Genomic DNA, 14,679 nt, shown 5'->3' on the forward strand with positions numbered 1-14,679 from the left:
TGAATATGTAATTGCAGATTACTGCTGATGATCTAAGTCTAGCTGAGTTAGATCTGCTCGGAGGTATGGGAGTGGACACTGGAAGGGGACTCCAAGAAATGAGGATTACTTTCCTGGGCTGTATTAGAGACTTACTGGAGACTTCAGTAATTGTGCACAATATTATAACTGGTTTGGAAGGCTTCATCCAGGTCTTACCTTATTTTATAGAAAGTAGGGGGGTTAAATTAATTATAGTATTGGGATTGATATTTGTCATGGTTTGAGAACTCCAAAATCCAATTCTCGAGTTCAAACTCCCCCCCCTCATTTCAACCCAGTGTGAGATGGGTTTTCCAGACACCACACAAAACTCAAAATGGGGGGAAAGGGTTATATATTACAATGACTTTACAAATATATATTGCAATACATTACACACACAATCTCAACTATCTCTACCATGACAAAATAGTATTTACAATGGATCAAATCTCTTCTCCCTTCCAAATAAAAGTCCAGGAGGGAAGAAGGAAGAGATCCTTTCCACTTTCAGAGCAGCAATATCTCTAGGGCAGCAGTCTATCTCTCTCTCTCTCCAGGGCAGCAGTATATTTCACTTCATGCAGCAGTTGTAGCTGGATCTCTGCCAGTACACATGAGGGGAGTATCCAAGCGCTCGTGGCCCTTCGACTCCAAGCGAGGGTCTTATCTTCTGTGGGTTGCGTTCACCCGGACAAAGGTCACTTCACCACGTCATGTCAACGAAATGCAGAAGCCTTCGTGATGGTCCCTATCTTCAGGGGATTCAAGCCCCCTTTGCAGAGCTCCGTGCTCTGTCTCAAAGCAGCGGGAGGGCAAAAGCCCTCCTCTACATTCCTTTGGCCATCCCAGCCTAACTTTCCAGGACATCTGAGCTTTTCAGCTCCTCTCTGCAGTGCATGCTGCATCTTAGGACTTCCATTCAGTAGGAGTCCATCCTCTCCACTTAGGAGAGGTCACAAAAAGAGTTTGGGGGTTTTGGTTCAGTTCTTACCCCAAACTCTGTCTCTGTAGAGCTTAGTTCTGCTCTCTCTGCTGCTGGCTCTCTTTCTCTTCAGACAACTCTCTGTCTCTCATCTTTGGCTGCAATGCCTCTGCTGCTTCTCTCTTATCTCTTGGCTCTCTGCCCTCTGTACATTGCTCCTGCCGCTGCTCCTGCTGCTTCTTACAGTAGAGAAACTCCTGCAGCTCTCAGCCACATGCTGTTCCAAGTCCCTGTAGCCCCCCAGCCAGGGGGGCTCCCACCCTTTCTTCTTGTGGCTTCACAACATGGCTACTCCTTCAACAACAACTACAACTACTTTCTTTTCCGGTCTAAGTGTGATATGTTTATATTTTGCAGAAGCACTCATTGGCTCAAACCCCAAGGGTCACCACCCCCTGGGGCTTTACCATTTTATAATTTCAGGGAGAAAACTGTTTTCCCTCCGCCATAACTGGTTTGGAAGGCTTCATCCAGGTCTTACCCTATTTTCTGGAAAGTGGGGGGGTTAATTAATTATATTATTGGGATTGATATTTGTTCTGGCAGGGGAGAAAAGCAGCAAGAACGACTTTTTCGAACAGAAGAGTTTTCAAGACTACATTTTTATTTAGTGAAGGTAGTGAGGAAGGGTACATGGTTCAGATCATCAAGAGGCATTTAAATATAGGTCATTGTGGTCCTGACTGGGATTGCTGAGTATATGTTAAAGTGGATGCCTTTTAGGGATGTTTTGTAGAAAGGTGTGTGCTAGGATATAGATAATGCCAGAAACATATTTGTTAATCTGGATTAAGGTTGCTCGTTCAAAGAGAAAATACTACAAATCAATATGAAAATAAATAAATCAAATTATAAAAGCCATACTGGTGTACTAAGAGATTAGGTCTCGAACGAGCAAGGACTGAACTGTTGTTTTGGCAGCCATAATTTGGATTAGCAGAATTTGGTTTAGCAGCTGAAAACATCCCACAGGCTGAATTTACATTTTGTGTCTGGCTTCAGAGCAAATGATACTGCAAGACTCATGTACTAAATGGCACATAGAATGTCTGAGAGTGGTTTAGACCTGACTATTGGAGGACCATAAGTCAAGGACCGAAGATTGGATGAACATCCAAAACTGTATTGGTGAGGTCACTGGGACAGATCCACAGATTATCCTTGTTGAACTTGTCAGTCGGATGGGGGCGCAGAGCCACGAGGATGGGACTGATCCTTTGAGGTTGGAGGTGTGCTGCATGCTTACATACGCTTGAAATAGATCTCTACTTCCCACAAAACCAAAAAGCATCACTAACAGAGAATGATATTTTGTTTGACCTTAAAGGACACTGGTGTTTGTCATTAGTTTGTTTATACTTAATAAGGGTGTGCTTTGCCTATCTGGACAGGAAATAAATCAGCATAGAATTTTTTTTTAATTTTTTTTGTCCCTCAATCCCTACTCATAATTGTTACTGTTAAAAGATGATAAAGACTACTGATATCACTGTGTTTGTTTCAGGTTAAATATTTTCCAGGGAACTGGGAAGGGATGGAAGCAATTCAAGACACTTAAAATAATGAGTTATTTCCTCTCCTTACAGCACTTAAAGTAATTGTCTTGGGGGAGGGTGAAGACTCATTCCTGGCAGTAATTGAATGTGTTCTCTTCATTTTATTCTTTTCAAAAATATCAACATTGTCTGTACTAACTGACTCTTCTACACCTGACAACTTTGATGACACTGTTCACTTCCCATAATAAATAGGATCAGCCTTCAGAACCACTTTCCTTGACATTTATCTTGTGGCACTGTTTTTTCTAATCAGTACAAGGGCAAACACAGATCTTATTGCATTTGTGACAGATCTTGAGCCTGACTGTATAGCTGCTATTGCGGTGGTGAATAAACATCTGTCCCCTCTATCTAATAAGCAAAGAGTAGTTGACATCAAGTGGTGTGCAAAGGAAAAGGAGCGGAAGGGTTGCATGACATCTTTAAGATGTCAAAAGTAAATCTTTCCACAACAAGGTAGAAAGTAGGACAGCAATATGACCTGTTCTTCATGCACTTCCTGACTTCCCATGATCTGGGGACAATGAGAGGCCCTGTGCTTCAAATAATGAGTGTGGTGTCTTTGCTAGGAGACCCTACAAGATTCATGCCAGTTCTGGGTTTGAGTTACTGTCATTTCCCTGGGAGGCTCTATTTGCAAAACCTAGAACTGGCTCCAAAGCTAGTAATATGCTCCCAACAAGAGTACCTTTGCCCTACTTCAGAAGACAGAACCTGTCTGCTATTGTCTTGAAATTTCCAAAGAAAGAAGGTTTGTCTTAGCAGCAAGCCAATTCACAGTTGATAGCAACAGTGAGTTGATACTTCCTATGAAATCTTGCGAATCCAAGAAATTATTTTGCTTATGTACTAAAACAAATCTTCTACAAGGCCAGGTTGGATGGGGCTTTGAGCAAGCTCATCTAGTGGAGGGTCTCCGTGCTCATGGCAGGAGGGCTGGAACTAGAGGATCTTTTAAGTCACATTCAACCATTCTGTAAGTCTATGAATCCATGAACTGAACTTATAAAATACCAGAATCCAAAGGATTTTACAAATAAAAGAACCTAATATCTTGTCTCAAAAATCTATCAGCTTCATTCACTTACATTTCTAATGAAAGGAGGGAAAGGCCATTGTACTTGAATTAAAAATAATAGTTCTTCAATAGAAATTTTTTGAGACCGGAAAGTAATCACACCTTTAGAACCTGTACAAATTGAGTGGTGCTACCAAAAGCATTTTGTGCCTTTTCAGTCTTCCTTCCACCATTTACCCATCAACCTTCCCAAAGTGGATGGAAATAGGAATGTTTTAGATGGAAATTTGACCTGTAAACCAGTTTCTTGATGATGTCCCAGAAAACAGGAATTCTTCTTAGTGAAATTAAATATGGAACAGAAATGACTGTCAGACTTTCCAGCTATTCCCTCAGAACCATGACCTGGCAAGAACAATCAGAGGTTCTGAGGATGGAAGATCAATGACAAGTGTAGAGATCTGTTAAGCTGCACTGCATGGCTGCATGGAGGCACTCCGGAGGAAGGCTTAAGTGGCAAAAGGAAGTACTGTTGCAAGTGATCAGCAATTTCCTGGAGCAGTAGGGAGAACTAACAAGAAGCAAGGGGACAATACCTAAACTATGGAGTGCACAAGTTTTACGTGTACCTCTGCCTGCTGGGAAGCAATCCTAAAAGAATTTAAACAGGCTTAATGGGTGTCTCAGTGTCAAGCTACGTTCCCTGGCTTCATTGTGCTAGGAATTTTAGTGTGTGGACCTCAATAGCTTCTTCATATACAAAGAATTGAGGAGCACCCTCTCTATAGACTGAGTTAACAGATGCTGAGAATAATATGCCTTAGCTTCTGCTGAAACTGTGTTGAGCTCTGGTAACATATATATTTTGTCCTTTATGACTGTGATTCTTTTTCTTTGAGTTATTTTTGCCTTGAATACATGACCAGTTTCTACTGCTAGGAATATAGCTAAAATTTTTTTATATTGAAGTATAGAAACAAGCATAATACTGATTCTAAACATATAATTAAGAACAATCCTATCTTCCACTTCTTACATGACAAATGTGTAGAATACTTCACACTTACACTGCTGTAACAACAAAAAGAGGAATGAGCAGTTTGTTCCCTGACATTTTGCTAAAACTGAAAATATGCTCCTTAATATTACTTAGTTTCATGTGATAGGAAGGTTTCAGGATGTCAATGAATGTCTTCATTGTTCCAGACAGTAGTAATATATCACAATTGGCTTACAAAGCCAGGAAGTTTAAACTGACCATCCAAGCTGAACAAAAAGAAATTTGAATGGCTTTGCAAGTCATGTTCTCCTTATGAATCTGTCTAATAAAAAGAATCTTACACTACTCTTTGTAGTGCATGTGCTGTTATTATAGCTCTGCTTTGCATTAATGCTGCTGCTTCCCATGCTTTCCTCTTTTAATTTACATTATTTAATTTTATATAATCACTATTATATTACAAATAAACAGACTTTATTTCACTTCAATATAATATGAAAAGATGTTTCCATTATAAACACTGAAAGGTAGGGTGTGGTACCTACAGTTTACCCAGTAGGTTTGATATAACTGGCCTCTGCTTGAACCAAACACTATTTAGCTGCTTTGGCGTTTCTCACAATATTAGAATGGCTGTGCTCCCAGTACTTTACTGAGCATATGAACTCCTTTTAACAATTCTTCAGGCCCTGAGTAGAACCATATTTTCTGCAGTCCAGTTCTATGCTTAGTAGCAGTGATAGATCTTTCTTAAAATACAGCCTTTTTTCATCTCAGCCCATATTGGATTAATATCTGAAAATTAATATGCAAACATTAACATGGGGAAAAAATGGCTAGTTCTTAGGAAGATTAGTTCTTTCAACTTCTCAGCAATGCACTGTATCCCAGAGACACAACTTCAGCCTTTAAATCTTAATTCTTTCCAGGGTCAAACCACAAATCCTAAAGCCACAGAATGGTTTTTTTTTCTACAAATCTCTTAAAAAGTCTAAACTCTTTCACAGTATTGAAACAATGACCAGATGGGACATGATCAGATGTCTGTCCCTTTCCATTAGCAAGGCTGAAACTGGAACAATATTGGCATCACTAAAATAGAAAGCAAACTTCAAGGGTTCATGGTTCTTCTGAGCTGGTCCAGGGAAATCAGTTATGGCACTGACATCATTTTGGCCTGTTGAACACAGTTCACCTGCAACAGCCTTGAGCAAGTTTATGTAGCCTAGTAAAACAGAAGATTTTCATGGCAGCTATTGAAATAAGATTAGAGAAATTTTGAAGTTTTGGGGGTTTTTCTCTCTTTGTTTAACAGAGGAGAGGTAGAAGAGATGTGGAAACTCAAAGAAACACTTTTTACCATGCAGAAGAAAATGGGGGAGGTAATAGCTAAAAACCCAACTAACAAACTGACAAGTCAATTTTTTTACGTTTGGATACATGCTCATAACATGTTTCTTCTCTTCTAGCACCTCTTCACTTTACACCTAAAATATATGTAATATACCCACAAAGGCTGTAGACCTGACTGTTGTTGAAAAGGGTATCTTACTGATGCTCAGCTGGCTTTCTCTACCCTGAACTACTAAAATCCTCAATGACTTTCATTCCTTCATGTAACATGCTTCCTGAATGATGAGAGGGTCTTCACTGTACCCCATTGCAGCCAAGTGCAATGAGTAGGTACATGCACCATTGAGTCTGTCACTGACTGGTATGACAGACACTGATGTTTGCTTTTAACAAGTCTAAATGTGAAATCAGGTCTCAGGAGCAAAAGCAGAAAGAACTCTCTTCTTCATTTTTACTGAGCCATCCAAACAAAGCTACAACAACAACAACAACAATCATTTCCCCCCCAGAAAAAAACTAAACTGAAAAATGCACAAATCAAAAACTTGAAAGTCAGGTGTAGGTTAAGAAGACTGGAAGAGAGTGAGTGGAAGGGAAACAGGTGGACAGAAGATGAGGGGGGAAAGTGTTATCAAATGAAAAATGATTCTGAATAATACAACTTCAGGAGACTGAGCTAGAAAGGATCTAGGTTTAAGCAAAGAAAGATGGAAAATAAACAGCTTCCTGGTCTCACATGATGCTTCTTAATGGCTTGGAGTTATAACAGGGAATTTAACTGCTCACTGGGCTGTAAGTGAAAGAGAAGAAAGAATGAGAAATGGGTTTTCTTTTTTTTTTTTTTTTTTAGCAACCTAATCTAGTGGATGGTGTCCCTGATCATAACAGAAGGGGAAGCCTAGATGTTCTTTAAGGTCTCTTCCAAACCATTCTATGAATTTGTGATATTATTGGTCTTGGAATGGCACTTCATTGACAGGATGGAAATCAGACATTCATCAGTTAGCTCAGGGCTAACAGAGTAAGAAAATTAAGACTGAAACAACAAAGCCTAAAAGAGGGTAGGAACTGAAAGACGTGGGTGAGAGAAACTGTGTTGAGTCAGGAAGCAATTGAATGTAAAAAAGTAAGATGTGGTTGAAACTAAAGCCTGTGATCACATAATTAATTGTAATAGAATACAGAACAAGACAGTTTGAGTTGCGCTTCACAGAGTTATAGTCATTCTTGCAACACTTTCCAAACTTCTGTGTGCTTAATTTCTAGGACTAGTACTACAGTGCCTATATCCTGTTTGCAGGAAAAGGTAATTTTGTTAACAAGGAAAGAGGTAGCAGGGCTAAATCTTAACTGAAAACTTACACAGCCTAGTGACAGCCCTTTAATTGCAGTTGTTATAGCAGAAAATGTGTACATTTTCTCCAAAGACTTGAAGCAATGTATAAAGACACTGGATTCCAGTGTCATAATCCCTGTGGTTAGAATGTTTTCATCATATGCTACAGGGGTCTACCATTTTGTCATGTATGTTAGTCTTGGAGATGGTGAGTAAGAAAAGTTTGAAGGATTCATCTGCAAGAGCATGTTTATCCCATGACTTACCTTCACAAGTCTTTTTACAGAGAAATATTTCTTATATACATAGTAGGAAGAAATGAAGTTTCAGGAATAGCCATGATAATGTAAATAGTTAGTAATGTAGAAAGACAAGTTAAATCAAAGCAACTGTTTTTCACAACACAAAATTGTGGAATCATAGAATTTTTAGGTTAGAAAAGACCTTCAAGGTCATCAAGTCCGACTGCTACCACCAAGGACTGGAAAATGCTCAATGATTGAGCCAGGTGCAAGGAATCTGTTCAACCAAACAGTTAAAAATCATTGTAGAACAGTTGCTTTCCCCACCAGTGCTATCCACCTGAAGTGCGCTGATGTTGGCAGAGACCCTACTGAGAAAGCAAGATGGGGCTGTACAACTAATCAGCATCCCTGGCTAAAGCTGAAGATACAAAAAGATACAGATGTACCTGTACTTTGGCAAATGACCAGAAAGTTTGAAGCAAGAAAAAAATACATTATAAATGTAGACTTTCTAGGCATCTCTGTCTTTGGCACCCGCAAAGATTCATCTTATTACTGAACCAAAAAGAATTGCTACAACATTCTTCACCTGACCATGACCCATTCACTCAGCTGTGCCAGGACATAGCACAGGACTGCTTATGGTTGAGCCTCAAGGCTGCAATTCAGTATGCAGTGTTACTGACACACTCTGAAAAGAAGGGGAATGGGCAAAAAGAGAGAGAAGGTGGAAGGTTAGCATGTTCCTGTGGGCTCAGGACAAGTTCTCCAAAATCATTTCTGGTTTGTTTTTAGGAGTAAGCAGTAAACAGAGCAGTGTTTATGTGTACGGTTTCTGAGACCACCTTACTTTACTGTCAGCCAACTCACCTATTCCTTTCTTTAGAAGTTGCTAAGGAAATTTTAAAGAAACATGTTGATTTTACTGTTTGATTTTATCTTACTAGAAGGACTGAAAATTTACTCATAAAAACTAAACAAAAACTGTTGTAGGAAAGAGTATCTTTGGTACCTCAGTGGGATACAGTTGATGCTTTCACGAGTGCACACGAGGATTCTGTGAGTGATGCCTTAGGATTTTTAGGATTTTTAGCTTTTTGTAGATATTAGTACAGCTGTGTAGTTTCTCACACTTTAGAATAGCAGCTGACACTTACCCAGTCCTATTCTTACACTCCATACAGAATTTTCTAAATTCTTTAGGCTTGTTTAGGTTCTTTTTCAAGGAAAGTCTATAGCAAACATATCCTGTTTAAGAATATAGGCACTCTAGACTGGAATAACAAAGTATCTTGTACCTGAAGCAATGTTGAAGGCCCAGAACCTTGAAGAAGTTCCAAAGATAATATGTGCCAGAAGGAGAACCAGGAAGATGAGGAAGAAATGGGTCTTGAGACCCCTCACCCAGTCCCGGGGAGACGTGCCAGGAGGGGCAATTCTGGGGAGGAGTTGGGGGAAGTTAGTTCTCAGATTGGATGGATAGTACCATAAAATTGTAGAAGCCCTGGACACGGTGCATGCCAGAAGGCCTTCATTAAAGATCCGCTCTCTATCTTATCTATACTGACATCGTCTGCTGAGTCTTATTCTCCTGATTTTTAGGTAACATGAGGAAAGACCCTGCTGTTCCGAGTCTCACAAAGGTTGTTGCATTTTTAGTAGCATAGAAACTCCTTCCCTTTGTGAACAGAGATAGACACTCAATATTTGGGTAGCAAAGTACTAGAAACTGAAGTAGTGATAACCTCTGGCAATAATAAAGTACTTCATAATTCTATATCCAGATAAGCAAGAATAAGGCTTGAAAAGTTTCTAACTGAGATGCCAAATTGAATTCACCCTACTGATAGGGACATGGTACATATAGAACTGAAATGATTTTCCTGAAGGCCTCAGAATATGTGAAAAGAGAACCAAGGTTTCCTGAACACTAATTCATTGTTATTTGACTGTGTTATACTAATGCATCCAGCTTTTTCCCCTGTGTTTTTTTCCCCTCTTCAAGACAAGAAGTGATCTTCAGGTAACCTTCCTACCTCCATATGTCACAACAAAAAATTGTCCCCACAAATTTTCTCTAACTTACGTGTTATACATCTTTCACCTGATTTCCCACTGTGGATGCTCGATAACATTTTCTCAAATCACTGCTCAGGCTGAGATTTTTAATAGAATAAAATTATTGGTACTTGTATGTAGGTCCAACTAGGTCAGCAGTAAACATGAAAATGGCTCCAGCAAAAGACTGGTGTCTGGAATTCGTGTTGCAATAAAATAATATTAAATGTCATAGCAAAAAAAAGTCCTCATAATCAAGCCTTATGTTATGATTCATCCGTGATATTAGAAGGGCTGACAGTTGAAGGATTTAGAAATACCACTAGGCAACTGTCACATTTCCTCCTGTAATGTGTCAGAACTGCAAAAGATGAGGATAATTCATAGGATGTTGTTCTACTTCCTTATGTGTCAGATCTGACTAATTCTAGAAGTTCAATTTGTTTTTTTATGTAAGTGTGATGTAACCCAAAACTTGGCCATGACTTGAAGGTTTTGGCATAAATCTAAGGGACCCTGGATGTTTGGAATTTTTTGTCCCAGAAAAAAATAATTCTTAAATTTAGATTGTTGCATCTAGAGGTCTCTTGTTCATTTTATTTGTAAAACTGACGCACATTATTAATTTCACAACAGCTGAAGGACTCAGTTCTGTTGGTGCATTGGGAGCACAGCTCAATGAAATAGTTTTTCAATCAGAGGCTCAAAAATCTTGGGAGATCTGTAGATGGTTTCTTAGGTTTCTTTTGCTAACTTGTCTGTATAAACTACTGTCAGGACATTTAAAGCTATTGTGCAGCAATGTATCTTTATGCAGGAAAATATTATGAAGTTTGTAATTGGGAAAAAAAATTAAACCACTGGCCTTGAAGGTTGTTGAGATGCCTGCATGCTCTTGGGTGTTGCACAGAATTCTATGTACAGTCTCCAGTGTTGCTTACAGCCTTACATACATCAATGCCACTGTAACTCTGACACAAATAACTACCACAGCCTCTAAGCTTTTTATGCTAAGCTTGACCCATAGGTGTAGTTCATTGTCCCATATATTTTTAAAGTAAAGTGAATTGTATAAATGGTATTTACAATCTCTGTCTAGTGGCGGTAGCACCTAAGGAAATCATGTATGTACATGGGCAAAGCAGCAAAGAAAGAATAATAATGCTTTAGATACGCTTCTATGTTCTCTGTGTGCAATGATTAATGCTTCTGAAGTCAGCAGGAGGCATTGGTACAAGTTGCTGTGAACACGTTGAAAAACTGGACCTTCTCTGTATGCCTTCAGTTCTGATTCATCTGGGTTCTTGTACAAGCCTGTGAAACAGCAAGTGCAGCAGTCTCATTTCCTCCCTTTAAACAAAGGCAAGAAAATAATAATAATCTGTTTTCTGAATGCTGTTACTGCTTTCCCTTTTCTGCTCTCTTCTCCCAGACCACACCAAGGAGTTCCAGAAAGGAGATTAATAGCTTTTAGAAGGTGTCACTGAGACTGTGTGTCAAAACTAACAGAAATAAAACGGCCTGCTACTTTCTCATCACCATGTTCATGTTCCAGTGTTCCCTGGAGTTTGGACACAGGACAATGCACAGCAGTGGTATTCCTCCTGAGGCTGCTGTGGAGGTAATAGTATGTCAGAGTAAGGTGCTCCTGATAGCTATTTCAGGCTTTCATAGTTCTTTTTCTTACAGCTGTACACAGCCAGATTTGGAGAAAGCCTGCTTTGGAGTGAACTTCCTACACACTGAATCCCCCACACAATCGGACTTTGGTTCGTATGACCTAAACTTATCTTATTCTATAAACAAGCAGTGGATTTGAGGAATAGTCATCTTGATGGTGATTATTAATACCTTCTGTTAGTCTACCTGACTTTACTCATCTGCAGTCATTCTTTCGTTATAGAGTATCTTCATTCCTCTTAAGGGACCCACTTAAGAAGTTCATCATTACCCTCCCCAAGCAGGAGTCATGCAATGTGACACCAAAGCAGGAGCAGTGAACATCCCTCTCAATACACTTCACCCTCCTCTGGGTGTTGGTTTGAATAAACAAATAATGGTTGCTTCCTAGAAGCATCTGACAAAGAATACTGGCATTGTGATGTAACTGGTTGAAAGCAGGAAAGGCAGGACTCCTGTCTACCACACCCTGTGTTGTCATATACTTGGAATTCTCTTAATGCTCCTGCAGCCTTTGAAGAGAAGACAAAGGCCCCATTTCTGTAACCCATACTTCCAAGGCAAGGTTATTATGAGAAATACATTATCACATTATGAGAAATAACTCCCAAAAACTGGCTGTCCTCCAGGAAATTAATTTTTTAAAGAACCTTAAACATTCACAGTCTGATATGACATAACTCCAGATTAAATATCAACGAAACTTTTTGCTGTACTGTAGGAATCTATCTGACACTGTCAACCTATTAAGGAAATAATAAACTTGTATAGGCTTTAGGTACTTGCTTTAGGTACCTTCCAACATATTCTTCCAACATAATTTTTATAAAAGGGGAAAAGCAATGACAATATATACTAGCATTCGGGTCAGTATGGTAGAGCATTTTATGTTGGTCAAAAGGTGAGGTCTGACTGATTGCCCAATCAGTCAGCTGAAAACTTTGAGCAGTCTCTGAATTAGGCTAATGTTTACGACACAGGTGAGTCAAGTTCATCTTGGATGCACTCTGGTTGAGAGAGGGTTTGTCTGTGGGTGCCCCCCTTTGGATCTGTCTTCAGGAAAATTCCTACATTTTAGAATTGTATTACAACTATTTTTGCCCTCTAAGACATCTTAAAGACTTTATTTAATGGAAATTGAAAGAAAAAGTATTATGAAGAGATCCATTATTATTAAAATCAATGATATAAATAACCTGAGTTGTTGTGTCTCATCCCCTAAGTATAACATCCCTTAAGTATATCATCCCTGTAAATAAATTTGCTTTTATTTTGTTATTTCTTTCCATTTTGAAGTCTAGCACTCCTCAACATGCATCTTTTGTGGAAAGCAAAAAAAAAGATGTACATTGAGAACAAGACTTTAAGTCTTTTCTCAAGTTGCCCGTTGTTGTCCTGTTTCATTACTTTTGTCCTCTTATTTCCCATGCATTTATCTTCAACAATCACTCAAGAGCTAAATTTGCAAAGAACTATCATTAAAATGAGGTTCCCCTCTTACAGGCTTGAAAGTAGTTACCTGATTAAATTACATGCCTGAAGTTCATAAAATCAAGGTCACGATGTGATCTTCAGAAATAGACATGTGTCACGTGATGGCACTATGGGGTTTTTTACAGTATTTTCACCCTCCTGGACAAAGACAGCACCATGTTCTGGACCTCAAAGGTCTAAGGCATCAAGAAAAATTAAACACTGGTTTAATTTCATTTTACTTTCAAAATGTTTAACATAACATGCACTCTCCAATTTCTTATGTAAAATCATTGTTTGGCCTAAGGCAAGTCTAATGCTATGCTCAGTAAAGTCATGTGAAGAAACTTTTATTCCTTCACTCTTACACCCTGAAGGGGATGCATATGAGATGGTGTGACAACAGAGAGCCTGTCCAACAAGAAGTTGAACAGCTTCATCTCTTTATACACACAAGAATTCACACTTTGTTGGACTGAAATATCAAGACTTCTGGCTACAGAAAGAATGAAGGAGTTGATAGGAGGCTTTAACAAGGTGTTAAAATTGGTGAATATGTCTATCTGGACTTAAAAGCAAACAAACAAATAAGCTAGTAAAGACTGATCTAAATGACCTTATTTAGAGATTCAAAGTAAGAGATTCAGAAAGCTCTGAATCTCAGATAAAGATTAGACAGCACAGGACTGAAGAAAACAGAAGGACAAGAGGGATACTGTTCACACTGTGGACAGTAAATTCCAGTGGCCAAAGCTCAATTAAGGTCCAAACTCAACAGCACTGTGAAGGACAACAAAAGAAGCTCCTTTGTTAAATATGTTAACTAAAAAAGAAGAACCAGAGATAATAGTTGTCCATTATTCGATTAGGTCAGTCACCTCAAAAACAAGATGTAGTCAAAGGAGAGGCATTTAGTGCCTTTTTTTCCTCTTTCTTTAACACCATTGAGTCCTGAGCTCTGTTTTGGAAGACTGTAATTGGGGAAATTATAAACTCCCAGCTGACTCTGAATTTTTTGGGGCCTTACTGTTTCAGCTACATGCACATAAATCTATGAGAACCACTGAGACCCTGTCAGTATAGTGAAAAAGCTGGCCAATGTCATTGCAGAACCTCTCTCCACTATTTTTCAACAGTACTGTGAATCTAGAGACGTCCTAGTCGACTAGAAGCACAGCAAATGATCTCCCAATTTTCAAAAATTGTAGGAAGGAAGACATTGGTAATTACAGGCCTGTCAGTCCCACTTCAGTGACTTGTAAAATTATGGATAAGTTTTTTCTGGGAGTTAGTGAAAAACATTTGAGACACAATACAGTTACTGGTGATAGCCAGCACTGATTCATGAGGGAAAAGTCCTGCTTCACTAAATTAATTTCCTTTTATGACAAAGTCACCCATCTAGTTGTCCATGGAAAGGCAGTAGATGTGGGCTTTTCGATTTTAACAAAGCTTTTGATACAGTCTCTCACAGTGTCCTTCCGGACAAAATGTCCAGCACACAGCTAGTCAAGTTCATAATATATTGGGTGAGCAATTGGCTGACAGGTCAGTAAGTGGGGTTATATCAGGCTGACAGCCAGTCACCAGTGGGGTTCCCCAGGGCTCAATTTTAGGGTAGTGATCTTCAGTAGTTTTATAAATTACCCAGATGCAGGAATTAAATGTATATTAAGTTTGCCAATTATATTAAAATAGGAGGAACTGCAAACTCCCTCCAGGGTAGAGAGAGATGAGGATAAACTAGAGAGCTGGGCAATCACCCACAGCACGAAATTTCACAAGAGTAAGTGCCAGATTTTCTGCCTGGGACAGAGTAATCCTGGTTACACGTAATTGGTGGAGAGACCAGAGAGAAATGTCAAAGAGATTCCTTGGTTTGAGTAGATGGCAAGTTGGATATGAGTCAACGATATGTCCTGGTGGCCAAAAGAGCCAGACCTGTCCTGTG

Source organism: Corapipo altera, unplaced genomic scaffold (genome assembly GCF_003945725.1).
Source record: "Corapipo altera isolate COAL_440 unplaced genomic scaffold, ASM394572v1 61411, whole genome shotgun sequence".
NCBI classification, from domain to species: Eukaryota; Metazoa; Chordata; class Aves; order Passeriformes; family Pipridae; genus Corapipo; species Corapipo altera.